Source organism: Moschus berezovskii, chromosome 5 (genome assembly GCF_049115385.1).
Source record: "Moschus berezovskii isolate FMDL1 chromosome 5, NW_MosBer_1.0, whole genome shotgun sequence".
Lineage (NCBI taxonomy): Eukaryota > Metazoa > Chordata > Mammalia > Artiodactyla > Moschidae > Moschus > Moschus berezovskii.
Genome location: NC_142464.1, coordinates 107,855,986 through 107,873,153, shown reverse-complemented (window position 1 = coordinate 107,873,153; position 17,168 = coordinate 107,855,986). Strand labels below are relative to the sequence as shown.

Genomic DNA, 17,168 nt, shown 5'->3' with positions numbered 1-17,168 from the left:
CAGCCCTTGGGAACTGCCCTCAAGTTGGCTGAATGCAACCACCTCAGCCACAGTCTTACCCACTTCCCAGGGCCAACCTGCATTTGATGACTGGTTGACATAGGGTCATGAAAATCCAGCCTCCAAGCCCCAAATGGGGTCAACTCCAAAGGACTATTGTAGTTGCAGAGCTCGCCATGGGGGTAGCCACACTGCCATGCAACCCCTCCTTCAACCAAATCCCTCCCCAGCAAGTCCTGATTCCCAATAGCACCCCTAACAAACTCACACATTAACCGCTGGTTTAGAGTCACCTTTCCAGGAATCCAACCCGCAACATCCATTCTGTAGATGTAAACTCCATGTTTGCTACATGGCAAAACTGCTCTCCTCACAGATCCCCACCTCAGCTCAACACAATGGGCTCCTCTCCAGCCTCTGAGCTTCTGCATCAGCAGTATGGCCTTATGGGGTCTTGTATCACAGGAGTCTGTTTCTCTTATGAACGTTCTATCATTGAAGCACTTCTAGTCTGCTTACAAACAGATGTTTTAGCATCATGACTCTGTCCGCTTCTGCTTTAGAGCTTTTTTTTTTTTTCACTACTCATCTATTAGGTAGAATATATTCAAATAATGGTGCTGGTGGTAGTTTAGTCACTAAGTCGTGTCTGATTCTTGCAACCCCATGGACTGTAACCTGCCAGGCTCCTCTGTCTATGGGATTCTCCAGGCAAGAATATTGGAGTGGGTTGCCATTTCCTTCTCCAGAGGATCTTCCCAACCCAGGAATCAAGCCCATGACTCTTGCATTGCCGGCGAATTCTTTACCACTGAGCCACTAGGGAGGCCCATTCAAACGATGGTCCTCCCAAAACCTTACCCCGGACTTGGTCAGGGACTGGGCTCACGAAGCCTGATTCCTGCCTCATTCAGGGTCAGGCCTCTCCCAAAAGGCTCCCCAGCACTATAAACAGATCTACTTCTGTCGACACCACCGAACCCCAGCCACCAACACGGCTGATGCTCATATTGCTTGCCCAGCCCACAAATTTCACCACCAGCTGTTAAATGTTGTTTTCTGGTATTAGGTGACCATAAATATTCACCTTCTAAGCAGAGAATAACCTCATTCAGCCCAGTCTGTAGCTGTAATTTTTTTTAACTAGAGTATAATTGTGTTTCAATGCTGTGTTAGTTTCTGCTGTATAACAATATGAATCAGCTACATGCATGCATATATCCCTCCATCTTTAGCCTCCTTCTCACACCACCATCCCATCCTTCTAGTTCATCACAGAGCACCGGGCTGAACTCCCTCTGTTATACAGCAGCTCCCTACTTGTTGTTCAGTCACTAAGCCGTGTCTGACTCTTTCAGACCCCATGGACTGCAACACTCCAGGCTTCCCTGCCCTTCACTGTCTCTTGGATTTTGCTCAAACTCCTGTCCAGTGAGTCAGCGATGCTTCCCACTAGTTATCTGTTTGATACATGGCAGTGTGTATATGTCAATGCTGTAGCTATAATTTTTAAAAGACTGAATTCCTAGTTTCTTTTTTTTTGGTAATTAATTTATTTTTTATTGGAGGCAAATTATTTTATAATATTATATTGGTTGGTTTTGCCATACATTGATATGAATTCGCCCCAGTTTTAGCAGCAGAATCCAACCATGTGAAGGTGAATTCAGCAAATTTACTATCTGGACTGGGTACAGTTTCCGGCTGCCCGGTAAGGAGGATAGGCTATAAATTTGCTTTGCTGCCCAAGGCAGGTACTTCAAAGTGTCTCTCTTCTCCTTGAACACAAACCTGGCCTTCATTGTACCTGCTTCTGGCTCTCATCCCCGCCAGAACACTTGAGAAGGATGAATCCTCGACCCCAGGATGACTTTCCCTGGCTCAGAAAGTCAACGGAACTGCTGTAGGGAGAGGAGAGCAGAGCACACTGGGCAGAGTGGCTTTGTGTGCACTAGGCTGCTCCCATCCATCATATGTATTGCTGCACGTGCTAAGTCTCCTCATTCATGTCTGACTCTTCCCTACCCTATGGACTGTAGCCCACCAGGCTCCACTGTCCGTGGGATTTCCCAGGTAAGAATAGTGGAATCAGTTACCACACCCTCCTCCAGGAGATCTTCCCAAACCAGGGATCGAACCCTGGTCCCTTATGTCTCCCGCATTGGCAGGCAGGTTCTTTACCACTAGCACCACTGGGGAAGCCCTGCAAGTACTGCACTGACAGCTATCCATGAGGCCTCCCTTCTACTTTCCATCCTGGTTCTCAGCTGAGGACCGCAGACAGCCCTTGGAGGACAGAATTAACTGTATACCAGAGGAGTCCCGGGAAGAAATTTACTGGTTCTGATGAAATCTTGGATTAGCTGGTTTGTCACACAGGTCAAACTTCAATCCTAAGGAATTTCTCAAATGGATACTTTATGCTTGCAATCTGTGTCTCAGCTAGAAAACAGTTCTCAGAATTACAGTACATATCAATTAAAAGTTCAGGAAGAAGGAAAATGCTATAAAATGATAAGAGAAAGAAGTACCAAGTGTTAGTGAATCATGGCAAGTGAATGAGATGACTTGGCTGTTGTTCAGTGGCTCAGTTGTGTCTGACTCTTTGCAACCTCATGGACTGCAGCATGCTTGGCTTTCCTGTTCTTCACTATCTCCCAGAGCTTGCTCAAACTCAAGTCCAAACTCAGTCAGTGATGCCACCCTACCATCTTGTCCTCTGTCATCCCCTTTTCCTCCTGCCTTCAATCTTTCCCAGCATCCGGGTCTTTTCCAGTGAGTGAGCTCTTTGCATTAGGTGGCCAAAGGATTGGAGATTCATCTATAGCATCAGTCCTTCCAAAGAATAGTCAGGGTCGATTTCCCTTTAGGATTGATTCCCTAGTGGTTTGGTCTCCTTGCTGTCTAAGGGACTCTCAAGAGTCTTCTCCAGCACCACAGTTTGATGACATCAATGAGATGGATGACCTACTATTAGAAATGAAAGTGTTCATAGCTACTATGTGTTTAGAATTATGTAGAGGAATTGAGCTAAATTTCTTAATTATCTTATTTAATCCTAATGACTAACTATTATGAAGGAATTATGTCCCTGTTCACAAATAAAAAGATGGAGGTTTGCAGGGATTAAGTTAATTGTCTAAGGTTACACAGCTAGAAAGCCCTGGGAAAGGGATTCCAATATAGGACTCTCTGACTCCACCCTTAGCCTCTCCTCATTCTCCTCTCCACCACTCTTCACACCTTCAAAAATCAGGACAGACATCCCACACTCAGCCTCCTTTCTCCTTGTTTTGTGGCAACTATAACTATGCCATGAAATTAAAAGAAGCTTATTCCTTGGAAAGAAAGCTATGACAAATCTAAATGGTGTATTAAAAAGCAGAGACATTACTTTGCCTACAAAGGTCTGTAGCTTCACTATCTACTATAAAAAAGCTGTGTTTTTTTAGTAGCCATGTACAGATGTGAGTGCTGGACCATATAGAAGGCTGAGCACCAAAAAATGGATGCTTTCAAACTGTGGTGCTGGAGAAGACTCTCGAGAGTCCTTTGGACAGTAAGGATTTCAAACCAGTCAATCCTAAAGACAATCGGCCCTGAATATTCATCAGAAGAACTGATGCTGAAGTTCCAATAATTTGGCCACCTGATACAGAGAGTCAAGTCACTGGAAAAGATCATGATGCTGGGAAAGATTGGAGGCAAAGAAGAAGGGGGTGGCAGAGGTTGTGATCGTTGGATGGCATCACTGACTCAATGGACATGAGTTTCAGCAAATTCCGGGAGATAATGAAGGACAGGGAAGCCTAGCCGCTGCAATACTTGGGGTTGCAAAGAGTCAGACACAACTTAGGGACTGCACAGCAACATCATAACTGCACCAGGGCCTGCCCATCCTCACCTTCCACCCATAGTCTACTCCACTGAATTTCTGATGACTCCTTCCTGAAGACCCTCACCCCACCAGCCTGGCTTCTCTGCAGATAGGAGGCCTGTTTGGTCAAGCTCACAGTTCCCTTCCCTCAAATTCAAGCCTATTTCAACCTGGACACACTTCTCAAGGTTACAGGAGTGTTTCCCCAGGCTACTACTCACCCAGTATTAGAGATGAAGACATAAAAGCTTCCAATTTATTTCCATCTTTGGAGTTCTCAATAAAGCTGAATAAAGCTTTCAATAATGACTAAGTCTCATCTTGAATTGATGACAAATTCTTTCTGACTCAAGGACTTTACTCGCTTTTTACCTTCTCAGATGCTCAGTAAATAGTTATTTACATGGCATTTCTGAGGTATAGTTATTTTATTTCTTCTGTTTTTAATTTTTTTAAACATACTCCGTTTTTAAAATCGGGATGTAGGTGCTTTACAATATTGTACAACAAAGTAAATCAGCTATCAGTTCAGTTCAGTTCAGTTCAGTCGCTCAGTCGTGTCCGACTCTCCGCGACCCCATGAATCACAGCACGCCAGGCCTCCCTGTCCATCACCAACTCCCGGAATTCACTCAGACTCAAGTCCACAGAGTCGGTGATGCCATCCAGCCATCTCATCCTCAGTCGTCCCCTTCTCCTCCCGCCCCCAACCCTTCCCAGCATCAGAGTCTTTTCCAGTGAGTCAACTTATCGCATGAGGTGGCCAAAGTATTGCAGTCTCAGCTTTAGCATCAGTCCTTCCAATGAACACCCAGGATAGATCTCCCTTAGAATGGACTGGTTGGATCTCCTTGCGGTTCAAGGGACACTCAAGAGTCTTCTCCAACACCACAGTTCAAAAGCATCGATTCTTCGGCGATCAGTTTTCTTCACAGTCCAACTCTCACATCCATACATGACCACGGGAAAAACCATAGCCTTGACTAGACGGACCTTGGTTGGCAAAGTAATGTCTCTGCTTTTTAATATACTATCTAGGTTAGTCATAACTTTCCTTCCAAGGAGTAAGCATCTTTTAATTTCATGGCTGCAATCAGCATCTGCAGTGATTTTGGAGCCCAAAAAAATAAAGTCTGACACTGTTTCCACTGTTTTTCCATCTATTTCCCATGAAGTGATGGGACCAGATTCCATGATCTTTGTTTTCTGAATGTTGAGCTTCAAGCCAACCTTTTCACTCTCCTCTTTCACTTTCATCTAGAGGCTTTTGAGTTCCTCTTCACTTTCTGCCATAAGGGAAAAATGATAGGATACTGAACGAGGAATTCCCCAGGTCGGTAGGTGCCCAGTATGCTACTGGAGATCAGTGGAGAAGTAACTCTAGAAGGAATGAAGGGATGGAGCAAAAGCAAAACCAATACCCAGTTGTGGATGTGACCAATGATAGAAGCAAGGTCTGGTGCTGTAAAGAGCAATATTGCATAGGAACCTGGAATGTTAGGTCCATGAATCAGGGCAAATTGGAAGTGGTCAAACAGGAGATGGCAAGAGTGAACATAGACATTCTAGGAATCAGTGAATTAAAATGGACTGGAGATCCCCCTCCTGAATTCGCCCCCTCATGTACACCTGGGGTGAATTCATGTCAATGTATGGCAAAACCAACCAATATAATATTGTAAAATAAAGAAAAAAAGAAAAAGAAAAGCAAAAGACAGGGCCAACAAAGCATCTACGTGTTTCAGAGGGAAAACTAATGGTTCTACGTCAGTTTTACCAGAAACAGTAAAGAACCAGTGCAGAATGGCGTCCTGTAAAGTATAAAACCATGACAAATATTTCATTCAGCCTGTGCTTTTTCATCTTTTTTCTTGTTTGTTTAAATGATAAGTTCTTTATACAACATCTATCATGGATCTCTCTCTCTCACACACCAGGGTCCAGACCCTCCACACCGTAACAGTTATCTGTCAATATTTTCTAATTGGAAGTGCAGGTTAAATTTCTTCATGCAAACTTTCCTTTGAATTTAAATACCCCCTCCCACATCCTAGGAAAGATCTTCTTTCTCTTTTTTTTTTTTCTACTCTTTTTTTTTTTCCCTCCTGGTCAGAAAATGAAATGATTCCATTCTTGCTGAGATTACTTTTCCATCGAAATGTTTTTTCTCCACTAAAAACAAAAGACCTTTTTCATTGCCATTTAAAGGGTAATCACACAATAAAGGCCTTATTAAAAGCCTAAAAAATATAAATAAATAAAATGGACTGGAATGGGTGAATTTAACTCAGATGACCATTATATGTACTACTGTGAGCAGGAATCCCTTAGAAGAAATGGAGTAGCCATCATGGTCAACAAAAGAGTCTGAAATGCGGTACTTGGATGCAATCTTAAAAGCAGCAGAATGATTTCTGTTCATTTCCAAGGCAAACCGTTCAATATTACAGTAATCCAGGCCTATGCCCCAACCAGTAACGCTGAAGAAGCCGAAGTTGAACGGTTCTATGAAGACCTACAAGACCTTTTAGAATTAACACCCAAAAAAGATGTCCTTTTCATTCTAGGGGACTGGAATGCAAAAGTAGGAAGTCAAGAAACACCTGGAGTAACAAGCAAATTTGGCCTTGGAGCACGGAATGAAGCAGGGCAAAAGCTAATAGAGTTTTGTCAAGAGAACGCACTGGTCATAGCAAACACCCTCTTCCAACAACACAAGAGAAGACTCTATACATGGACATCACCAGATGGTCAACACCGAAATCAGATTGATTATATTCTTTGCAGCCAAAGATGGAGAAGCTGTATACAGTTAGCAAAAACAAGACCAGGAGCTGACTGTGGCTCAGATCATGAACTCCTTATTGCCAAATTCAGACTTAAATTGAAGAAAGTAGGGAAAACCACTAGACCATTCAGGTATGACCTAAATCAAATCCCTTATGATTATACAGTGGAAGTGAGGAATAGATTTAAGGGACTAGATCTGATAGATAGAGTGCCTGATGAACTCTGGACGGAGGTTCGTGACATTGTACAGGAGACAGGGACGAAGACCATCCCCATGGAAAAGAAATGCAAAAGAGCGAAATGGCTGTCTGAGGAGGCCTTACAAATAGCTGTGAAAAGAAGAGAGGCGAAAAGCAAAGGAGAAAAGGAAAGATATAAGCATCAGAAAGCAGAGTTCCAAAGAATAGCAAGGAGAGATAAGAAAGCCTTCCTCAGAGATCAGTGCAAAGAAATAGAGGAAAACAACAGAATAGGAAAAACAAGAGATCTGTTCAAGAAAATTAGAGAGATCAAGGGAACATTTCATGCAAAGATGGGCTCGATAAAGGACAGAAATGGTATGGACCTAACAGAAGCAGAAGATATTAAGAAGAGGTGGCAAGAATACACAGAAAAACTGTACAAAAAAGATCTTCACGACCAAGATAGTCATGATAACGTGATCACTGACCTAGAGCCAGACATCTTGGAATGTGAAGTCAAGTGGGCCTTAGAAAGCATCACTACGAACAAAGCTAGTGGAGGTGATGGAATTCCAGTTGAGCTATTTCAAATCTTGAAAGATGATGCTGTGAAAGTGCTGCACTCAATATGCCAGCAAATTTGGAAAACTCAGCAGTGGCCACAGGACTGGAAAAGGTCAGTCTTCATTCCAATCCCAAAGAAAGGCAATGCCAAAGAATGCTCAAACTACCGCACAATTGCACTCATCTCACACGCTAGCAAAGTGATGCTCAAAATTCTCCAAGCCAGGCTTAAACAATATGTGAACCGTGAACTCACAGATGTTCAAGCAGGTTTTAGAAAAGGCAGAGGAACCAGAGATCAAATTGCCAACATCCGCTGGATCATGGAGAAAGCAAGAGAGTTCCAGAAGAGCATCTATTTCTGCTTCATTGACTATGCCAAAGCCTTTGACTGTGTGGATCACAGTAAACTGTGGAGAATTCTGAAAGAGATGGGAATACCAGACCACCTGACCTGCCTCTTGAGAAACCTGTATGCAGGTCAGAAAGCAACAGTCAGAACTGGACATGGAACAACAGACTGGTTCCAAATAGGAAAAGGAGTGCGTCAAGGCTGTATATTGTCACCTTGCTTATTTAACTTATATGCAGAGTACATCATGAGGAACGCTGGGCTGGAAGAAGCACAAGCTGGAATCAAGATTGCTGGGAGAAATATCAATAATCTCAGATATGCTGATGACACTACCCTTATGGCAGAAATCAGCTATATGTATACATATATAACTTCCCTCTTGGCTTTCCCTTTCACCCCCAAGAGAAAAACAAATATATCCTATATTAATGCATATATGTGAAATATAGAGAAATGGTACAGGGGATCCTATTCGCAGGGAAGAAATAGAGACACAGGCATAGAGAATGGGCATGTGGGCAAGAGGTCGGGGAAGGGGTGGGATGAATTGGGAGACTGGGACTGACATGTGTGCACTCCCAAGTGTAAAACAGCTGGCTGGTGGGAACCCGCTGTATCGCAGAGCAAATTCGGCTCGGCCTTCTGTGGTGTGTGCTTGTGCTTAGTCATATCCAACTCTTTGTGACCCGTTGGACTATAGCCCACCAAGTTCCTCTGTCCATGAGATTTTTCAAGCAAGCATACTGGAGTGGGTTGCCATTTCCTTCCTCCAGGGGATCTTCCTGACCCAGGGATCGAACCCACGTATCCTGTGTCTCCTGAATCGCAGGTGGATTCTTCACCCACTGAGCCATCCAGGAAGCCCATTCTGTAGTGACCTGGGGGTTTTATTTCTGAATAGAAGAGGACTATCTGAGCACAGACCACTCTGAGGGGCCATTCCCTCTTTGGATGCCCATGGCCTGTGTGCCTGCTCCTCTGGCACTTGGCTTGTACTGGCACGACCTCTGGTTTCTGGACATGTGACTCCCCAGCTCCTCCAGGTGGAAAGTTCATTGATAGCCTATTTGTTTTGCTAACCTTCTGCCTTCGGAAGCCCTTTACATAGAAATTGCTCAGAAAAACTGTTATTGAGTTGAATTTGACCTTTCTCTCACCCAGTAGCAAATCCAGAATAAACCCATTCTCCAGAGTAGCCAGCTCACCTGGGTTTGCCAGACTTTCCCAAGTTTGGCCTTGAAAGGCTCATGTCCTGGGAAATCCCTCCATTTTAAGCAAACCAAGATAGCTGGTCACTCAGTCATCGTCTCTGGCACATAAACATCTATTTAAATGTAGTTCTTCCCACCAGTCTGAGAGAATAGTGAGGAAAGAACAAAACTGTCACACACACACATTTGGACTTTTTCAAAAAACATAAGATGGAATCTAAAATAGGTTTCAACACATAATTAGCTACAAGATAAACTTAAAAAGAAAACAAAACAGTTATATCTGACTCTTTGCAACCCCATGAACATATTATATATAGCCTGGCAGGCTCCTCTGTCCATGGAATTCTCCAGGCAAGAATACTGGAGTGGATTGCCATTGCCTTCTCCAGGGGATCATCCCCACCCAGGGATCAAACCTGTGTCTCCAGCATTGCAGGCAGATTCCTTACCTTCTGAGCCACCAAGGAAGTCCAAAACAAACTGTAAAAGAAAACAAAATTTGAGTCCTAAAGGTATTTCTTTTCTATTTCTTTTTAAAAAATAATTAGAATTAGTTATTCATATTATATATGAATATCTTCATAACTATTGAAGATGCAATAGTTGGGAATTGTAGTTGAGGGGGAAATGATGGCAGAAAGAAGACCTTTGGCATGTACTGTCAACTCTTCCAACACCAAAGTGATGTGAGCCAAATGGCACCTATGTAATTTTAGCAGCATACAGTGCACGTGGTTAAAAAAAAATCAATTTTTCTTAAGAGCCAAAGGGTTAAGGAGAGGTCGCAGACACAATTGGAGAGCCTAAAAGCCAGATATTATTTTTGAGAGACTATAATAGCCTGGTGATCAGTTCAAGAAAATCACAGTCATTCAAGATGATGTCTTACATGTACTGGCTTCTCTGTAAAATGAATTTACCTTTTCATTATTATTTACTGAGTGAGCCAGTATTTCATTTGTATGGATTTTATCCAGCAACTAGGGGGGAGAAAACACAGAAAATCTAATAAAAAGATGAAGCTGCTGTACAATATTTTGAGTCTGTATCCTGCCTTTTGAGGTCATGCTTCTGTCTTTTTTATGATGTTCGTTTTAGAAAATGAAAAAATGTGTACATATAGAGGTATGTGTTTTATATATTACAACTGGCAACAAATTTAACATGGCAAGTATAGAGACATACTTATCAGGAGTGACAGCAACAAAAGAGTGCAAAAATAAAATTACAACATCACAAGGGTTTACAATTTGAGTCTTAATGGAGAATCTTGTCTGCCTGGTATAAGCATGACCATTTCAAGATGGGTGACAGGAATACACTACAGTTAGATATGTCACATGGTGCCATTCTCCATACAAAGTGGAACTCCTAGAAAGCATGTTTATTAACAACTCCTGTCCTCTTGAAAGAGACCTTCACTAACCCCCAAACTTTCCGTTTCTTACCATCTACTGCTAATATCTGGGTGACAGAGAGTTTCACAGTTAAACATCTTGTTTATAAGAGCATTGCATCATGCTGCCATTCAGGTCAGAGTTTACCAAAAGGTCTTTAAAAATGAAAATCGCTTATGCAGTGGTTTTCCATCCTAGGCATCCCCAAGAAGCTACAGTGTCACTGCAAATGGTCTATGACTCCATTCTGGATTTTCCCAACTAACAAATACAAAAAATACAGCTACAGAAATAATCCAAGTGTCCATCATTGGATGAAAGGATAAGCAAAATGTGGTATATGCATACTATGGAATATTACTCAGCCCTAAAAAGGAAGAAAATTATGACATACCTTGAAGATATTATGCTAAGATGAAATAAACCAGTCTCAAAGAGACAAATACCATAAGATTCCTGATGCTTTTGAACTGTGGTGCTGGAGAAGACTCTTGAGAGTCCCTTGGACTGCAAGGAGATCCAACCAGTCCATTCTAAAGGAGATCGATCCTGGGTATTCATTGGAAGGACTGATGCTAAAGCTGAAACTCCAATACTTTGGTCACCTCATGCGACAAATTGACTCACTGGAAAAGACTCTGATGCTGGGTAAGGTTGGGGGCGGGAAGAGAAGGGGATGACAGAGAATGAGATGGCTGAATGGCATCACCGACTCGATGGACATGAGTTTGAGTGAACTCCGAGAGTTGGTGATGGACAGGGAGACCTGGCGTGCTGTGATTCATGGGGTCGCAAAGAGTCGGACACAATGAGCGACTGAACTGAACTGAGTAAAATTCATAGAGACAAAATGTTGAATGGTAATTACCAGGGGCTGAGGGGATGGACGAATGAAAAATACTATTTAATGAGTATAGAATTTCAGTTTTATAAGATGAAAAACGCTCTGGAGATTGATGGTGGTGATGACTGTACAACATTATGGATGTATTTAGTACCATGGAATTGTACACTTAAGAATGGCTAAAACGGCAAATTGTGTGTGTGTGTACATGCACTCAGTTGTACAGTGATGTCCAACTCTTTTCAGCCTCATAGACTGTAGCCCACCAGGCTCCTCTGTCCATGGGATTTCCAGGCAAGAATACTGAAGTGGGTTGCCATTTCCTTCTCCAGGGGATCTTCCTGACCCAGGGATTGAACCCGGGTCTACCTCATTGCAGGCATTCTTTACTGACTGAGCCACCAGGGAAGCTAAACCCTAAATATAGCTCAAGCTGAAAATCAAAATTCAAGTTAAAAGTCAGGCAATAAAATCTGCAGTAATTGTGAACAACAGTGGTCTTTGAAGCGCACAGCAGTTGTCCACTTTAAGAGATAAGTTCCAGAAATTCAATGCTAAAAAGCTATTTGAAACCACAGCTCTGTGGCCCATCTAGATGGATATAAAATAACATTATTGCTTGTATGAAATAACATTAAGGAGAAAAAATGGAATATAAAATGGTATTTTTTAAGACAAAGCAATCGATGGTTTGATTATAACTAGGCAGAATGCTCATATGTACATCAATAAAGAGATTATCTTGAACAATAAAAGTTGTTTAATATTTATTATTTTGGTAAATTTAAGGAAAGAAATTAGAATGAAAGAAAAAGATGTGCAGAAAGATTCAATACAACTTAAGTGAAAGCAGTTTTAAACAAGTGACCTGTGATATTAGCCCATAAAAATCTCCCTTAGAAAACTCTGACATCTTTGGGGTCAAATGTCCATAATTCAGTGACCATTTCATTATCTAAATCCAGTGGGTACCATGCTTGTCACACACTCCAGCATTGCCTTATTTTGTTGTTCTTTGCTCTGCCCGGATCAGAAGCTGCAAGTGGTTAGGGAACGAAAAGGGCACCCCCGCTGGAAGTGGAAACCCCCCTGCAAATATTCAGTCTGATGGTATTAACTGTCAGAACGGGGGGACACGAAGCTGATCACGAGAGAAGGATCTCTGCCGTATGTTCATGCTGACCTTCTCCGGAGCAACGTGCTCTCTTTAGCTTCTACACATATTTAATCACTGGGGATTTGTCTAGCTACACGAATTTTTCACATTTGTCAGCTAAATCAGCGCTCCAAATGCACAATGCAGCACTTAGAAACATTATGTGAATTTATTAAATTCTCTGGAGGACTTTAGGTCCATAAAGCAGTAAATTGATTACAGGGAACTGAGGCCATAATATTTTCATCAGCAACAAAAGCAGTCGGGCTCCCATATTGTCCATGGCAGTTGAAGAGAAACTGTTCCTCACTTCATTTAAGCCAAGCAGGCTGAGGATCACACAGCAAATGAGAAGGCTCTGGGATGCCCCACCCTTACCTGTCATCTCATCAGTTTCTTTGAGAATGCCAGCTTTCCAGCTTACCAGTTACAAGAACATGTGTGGAAAATATAAATGGTCTCTTTCCACTCTGGATTGCCTATGGATGCTTTCAGACTTGGGGCTTCCCAGATGGCTCATGGGTAAAGAATCCACCTGCCAATGCAGGAGAAGAGTCAATTCCCTGGGTTGGCAAGATCCCCTAGAGAAGGGAATGGCAATGTAATCCAGTATTCTTGCCTGGAAATCCCAAGGACAGGGGAGCCTGGCAGACTACAGTCCATAGGGTTGCAAAGTGTCAGACATGACTGAGCAACTGAGCATCAACAAACACGCACACTTTCAGAATCAGCCCTTGAAATCCTTTGCCCATTGACTTTCAATAGACAATGAAATTGTCTATTGACATTGCCACCAAAATGAGGAGCATTGCTAGCAAACCAAGAGATGATGGGCCAATGGTGATGACATCATTTTGATACCAAACATCCTTATACATTGTCTGATGACTGTGTGACTGACCACCCACACATGCATGCATGCTCAGCCGCTTCAGTCATGTCCAACTGTTTGCAACCCACTGGACCATAGCCTGCCAGGCTCCTCTGTTCATGGGCTTTCCAGGCAAGAATACTGGAGTGGACTGCCAAGCCCTCCTCCAAGGGATCTGCACAACCCAGGGATCGAACCCATGTCTCCTGCATCTCCTACATTGCAGGCAGATTCTTTACCACTGAGCCACCAGGGAAACCCAATTGACCACACATACCCCCTTCCAAAGAGGGAAAAAGTAATCCTAAAATTTTCTTGACTGCCTCATACGCCAGGAATGATAGTTGCTTTCCCATGTATTATCCTATTTCAAGCATTGCAACAACCTTATGAGCTGGGAATTATAATTCCTATTTTTTTTAAGTGAGACAACCAAGGCTCACAGCAGTTAAATAAATTACCCCAAATCACAGAGCTGACATGTGGTTAAGTTGGGATCTGAACCAGGACTGTGTGTTTTCAAAGATGTCTTTGTTCTATGACCCATTTCAAAATGGTTGCTGCTCATTTCTTCTAAAAGCTCTGATTCCTAAAAAGTAACTGGGCATCTTTCTGCTACTGCCTAGGGCAACTTTTACCTTCTGAATCTTTCTAGATGATGAGGAGCAGATAAACCTGGGGACAATCTAATTAGAGCCTTGGCACAAGAGGTGTCATTTTCAAGCCTTCTCCTAGAATATGACTTTGACCTTTTTGCCATGTCTTTGAACCTTCTACAAGCATCCTAGAAAAGGATATAATTATAAAATTCAAGTGTGATGCATGAGTATTTTTAACCTATCACTGGATTTCAATATACAACCAAAATGACCATATTTTTTCCCTGTTTGCAGGGTGAGAGGGAATTCCCTGGTGGTCCAGTTGTTAAGACTCTGCTATCGCAATATAGGTATTGCAGATTTCATCCTTAGTCAGGGAAGTAAGATCCCACATGCTGTGTGCCACAACCAAAACAAAATAAAAAATAAAACCACTTTCAAACCCATTTTAAAAATGGTAAAAACATTTTTAAAAAATGAACAACAAAAATGTGTGGTGGTACAAGAGACATGTTCAGTCACTCAGTCGTGTCTGACTATTTGCAATCCCATGGACTGCAGCATGCCAAGTTTCCTGGACCTTCCCCACCTCCAGACGTTTGCTCAAACTCGTGTTCATTGAGTCAGTAATGCCATCCAACCATCTCATCCTCCCCTTCTCCTCCTGCCTTCAATCTTTCCCAGCAATAGTGTCTTTTCTAATGAATCGGCTCTTTGCATGAGGTGGCCAAAGTATTGGAGCTTCAGCATCAGTCCTTCCAATGAATATTCAAGGTTGATTTCCTTTAGGATTGACTGGTTTGATCTCCTTGCTGTCCAAGGGACTCTCAAGAGTCCTTTCCAACACCACAGTCTGAAAGCATCAGTTCTTCCATGCTCAGCCTTCTTTGTGGCCCAGCTCTCACATCCATACATGACTACTGGAGCATAATCAGAGGGCGAACACTTCTAACTCCTCTGCAGCCCCTGACTAGGCAAGGTTTCTGTGTGAGAGAAGCAGGGACCTCGCTACAGAAGGGAGCACGGATTTAGCACTGGAGCACTGGCTCCTCTGCTTGCACCACAGCCCTTGGACTGAGACCTTTAGCTGTGACGGAGGAGAAGCAGAGTCTCCACAGTCTGCAAACAGCTGGGCTGAAGGCTGACATGGAAGGAAGGGCTCCGTTTTACTAATTTGCGGATTCCCAGTACTTGGCAGACTGCCTGGCACATAGTAGACCCCCAATACATGTTTATTAAATTCAACTGAAATATTAAGATAGCTCAGCAGTTTGTCAAGTTACACATATCAGAGTATTAAAAATTACTGTATGACTCATTTTTAAATGTAATAACTTGCAAGCATAAATGCGGTATTTACGTGGTAATTTATATGTATTTAGGTGGTAATTCACAAAGTCAAGTCCCTGGTGGCTCAGACGGTTAAGAATCTGCCTGCACTGCAGGAGACCTGGGTTCCATTCCTAGGTTGGGAAGATCCCCTGGAGAAGGAAATGGCAACCAACTCCAGTATTCTTATCTGGAGAATTCCATGGACAGAGGAGCCTGGCGGGCTACAGTCCATACCGCCACAAAGATTCGGACACAAAAGAGTGACTAACACTTTCACTTCCATGTGGTGCTTCACGAAGCTAAGTCAAATACTTCCCAGTTCATCTTAAAACTGTACATTGAAACAACTCTTAACCCTATAGCAGAACTAACCATTAAATCTGAATTATTCCTGGCATATGTGCCTGTCCAAAATAGTTTTCAAAATTGGAATTGTTCAGGCCACACAAGAGGATATAACCAACTTACAATTACCATTATTTTTTTAACTTTTCATTTTGTATTGGTATAGATGATTAACAACGTTGTGATAGTTTCAGGTGAACAGAGAAGGGATCCTGCCATACATGTACATGTGTCTATTCTCCCTGACATGCTTCTCTCATCCAGGCTGCCACAGAACGTTGAGCAGAGTTCCCTGTGCTATACAGTAGGTCCTTACTGCTCACTCATTTTAAATACAGCAGTGTGTACTACCTGTCCAGGGAAGGATATGGGGATAGAATAGTTAGGGAATTTGGGATAGACTTGTACACACCGTCATTTCCATGTATTTCTTCTTCCCCACACTACTGGCTGTAGTTGTATGAACTGCAAAGATTGTATCTCCCTCTGAATTTTTGCTTGTGGAAGAGGGTGACTGATTTTTCTCCCCTTATGGCTTGCTTGATGCTAAAATCTTATCAATCCTCCAGAAACTAATCCAGTTCACTTTGAGATTAATGTGAACTCAAACACAGTCCAAAAGCAAAATAAAATACCACCTCAATTGCTTCGTGAAACACACCACCTACTGGCAGATTTGTCACATTTCGCCACTGTATTCTCAGCCTTGAAAATTCGTCCAAAATTGCTGAACTCTCTTGCTTTGGGAATGAGATTCCCAGGTGACTCAGTGGTAAAGAATCCACCTGGTGATGCTGGAGATGCTGGAGACTCGGGTTTAATCGATCCCCTGGAGGAGGAAATGACAACCCACTCCAGTATTCCTGCTGGAAAAAGCCCATGGACAGAGGAGCCTGGCGGACTATAGTCTGTGGGGTTGCAAAGAATCAGACATGACTGAGTAACTGAACCTGCATGCACACTCCCTTTGGGAAACTTTGACAAGTAACTTCACAAATACAACCAATATACACTACCATGTTTAAAATAGACAGCTAGCGGGAAGCTGCTGTATAGCACGAACTCAACTCAGTGCTGTGATGACCTAGATGTGTGAGATGGGGAGTGGGAGGGAGGCTCAAGAGGGAGGGGATATATGTATACACATAGCTGATTCGCTTCATTGTACAGCAGAAACTAATTCAACATTATAAATCAATTATCCTCCAATTAAAAACAAATAAATTTTAAAAATACTTCAAACTTAATAACATTTTTATTCCATCTTACCTTCATGGAAGCTACTCCCTGCTTACCATATTTGTTTAAGAGAAAGAAATATCTGATCTCTACTTTTTCCATGATCTCTACTTTTACATTTACATAAAATTGTAAAAGACAAGTTTCCTTCAAGTCTGACACCAGATCAGATGGATTCAAACCAAGCATTCATGTCTTTGTGTTGACAGAGTTCAGCATTACTATTCTATGTGTAGAAAACACAAAGTACAAAAACTTGCTTTATTAATATTCATATAGTTAGTTTTTTTGCCATGAACATTTATTTATTCCTGATCAGAATATCCAGTCAACAAATATTTACTGATCACCTAGGCTTGGAGACACCACAGCGAACAACGTGGATCTCGTCCCTGCACACACA

At 42.4% G+C, this 17,168-nt stretch overlaps 1 long non-coding RNA gene across 2 annotated transcripts in view; it reads right to left on the bottom strand.

The window, feature by feature from the left end:
• LOC148777899 (uncharacterized) overlaps positions 1-17,168 on the bottom strand; it is a 130,770-nt gene that overhangs the window by 94,059 nt on the left and 19,543 nt on the right. For both annotated transcript variants that reach the window (XR_016037383.1, XR_016037384.1), the window contains exon 3: positions 9,432-9,462. This is a non-coding gene — a long non-coding RNA (uncharacterized LOC148777899). The remainder of the gene's footprint in view (positions 1-9,431; positions 9,463-17,168) is intronic.